Raw genomic sequence first — 2209 nt, 5'->3', positions numbered from 1 at the left:
AAAAATTGATAAATTTATTAAGCAAGCGATAATAAAGCAAACAGCGCTGGGTGGTCTGGGGGGCAAGTGCCCCGCCCGAGACACACACACATTGTTGGAAAACCGTGCTTTTTGTACCCTCTCGATATCAGTTGTTGAATATTCATCCATTGTCCGTTTGTTGCCTTAAAAGGCAACTTTCCTGCTTTGGAGGTGGCTGTTACCCCCTGGTTGGTTGTCACCTATCTCCCCTGGGCTTGTACAGGGGGGTCTTGCATCATCCTCACACTGCAAGTCCTGGAGGGCCTCTCTGTATCTACATAGTGTAATAAATTAGGAACGTCAGAGTTTAATAAATTACTTGAATGCTTGTAATTTCTCTGTAACCATAACCTTCTGTATTTTTTTTTTCTGTAGTAAAAATTAATGATAGAATTCTGTGTTTTGTAACAAACCCCTTTTCCAGTAAAACCTAAGACAATGTTTGCCAGGAATGTCTTATCCGAAAACAGACAGGTAAAAACACAAACCTTTTTCTTACGGTAAATGACAGGTAAATACACAAACCTTTTTCTTACGGTAAATGGACAATCAGACCTTCCAGGAACTCCAGGAAAGAATTCTAGACCAGATAATCCTCCTTCCAGGAAAGAAGAAAACGGAATACACTTTCCTTGTGAGAATTCAAACTCCAATAAACATCTTATGTCTGACTTCAGGCTGGGGCACAGATAGGATCATCTAAACAAGACACCGCTCCTGGGACCTACGCATGTGTGAGACCGGACTTCGGATTGCGAAATACGGAGCCAGGGGGACATAAAAAGGGGACCCAAACTTGTAGTAGCTGCTGGTTTTTGCCACAGTGCAAAAACGACCCGGTGCACTGTTCCTTTTTTGCTTGTTTTAATGCTTTTATAATAAACTATTTCTTTATTGCAGCTTTGCAGCCCGGCTTTTATTGCTTAACTTATAACACATAGCACAGAGAAATATATTTTCATTTATAATTTGTTCCCTGTTCCCGGCCGCAAAAGATTCCCTGGTGTTAGGTCCAGACAGGACCTTTCACCTTACAGACTCCACGGTACGCCTAGAAGTTAGTAAATATACAGAAATAGTTTTTTTGTTAGTACCCCCTTTTTATTTTAATTTGCTTGGAATAAAACCGGTGTCTTCACCTATCACATGAAGTAATTCTGAGATGAACTGAAGGAGAGGGCATTGTGTGTGCCAGAGTCCCAGAGCTGTGTGAATTAATGCTGCTCTGTATTTTCTCAGGGAATGAGCACATTCAGTTTACATTTATTGAAAATAGACCCTGGGAATGAATTATTTCTTCCTTATAAGGAAGAAATCCCTTGTGTTGGGATATCTGTTGAAACAGTTTAGTTCACTACTAAGTTACTAGGGATAAAAACATCACTGTTATAAGTAAAACGATATAGTGAAAGTGACTTCTTTAAATGTTATCTTGTGGATAAGCATCCTACACTAAGAAATCTTTTTATCTTCCCTGGCTTCCTTCCTTTAAACTCCATTTTACTTTAGGCTTCCTTGAATTAGACTAAAGGGCTACTTTGCCATGGCAGTGTAGTGGGTTGACCCTGGCCAGATGCCAGGAACCCACTAAAGCCACTCTCTCACTCTCCCTCTTCAATTGGACAGAGGAGAGAAAAAAACAGCTAAGGATTTATGAGTTGAGATAACAGCTGGGAGAGGTAATTTACTGATTACGTTCATGGGCAAAACAGACTCAAAGTGGGGATAATACTTAAATTTATTACTAACAACATAAGAGCCAAAGAGTGAGAAATTAAACAGTCCTAAAAACACCTTCCCCCCACCCCTCCTTCCTTCCATGTTCTCCCTCCTCCCCTCCAGAGGTGCAGGGGGACAGGGAATGGGGGTTACGGTCAGTTGTTGTTTCTGCTGCTGCTCAGAGAGAGGAGTCCTTCCCCCTGCTCCCATGAGGTCCCTTCCACGGGAGACAATCCTTGATGGACCTTGTTATAAGTTAGTTTAAGAATTTAGACAACTCAGTTCCAATTAAAAATTGATAAATTTATTAAGCAAGCGATAATAAAGCAAACAGCGCTGGGTGGCCTGGGGGGCCAGCGCCCCGCCAGAGACACACAAAACTTGTTTGAAAACTGGGCTTTTGTACTCTTTCGATATCAGTTGTTGAATATTCATTCATTGTCCGTTTGTTGCCTTAAAAGGTAATTCC

Source organism: Empidonax traillii, unplaced genomic scaffold (genome assembly GCF_003031625.1).
Source record: "Empidonax traillii isolate 1590-97213 ecotype Southwest subspecies unplaced genomic scaffold, ASM303162v1 scaffold1161:size167190, whole genome shotgun sequence".
Classification (NCBI taxonomy): domain Eukaryota; kingdom Metazoa; phylum Chordata; class Aves; order Passeriformes; family Tyrannidae; genus Empidonax; species Empidonax traillii.
Note: the sequence above shows the minus strand (reverse complement) of the source record.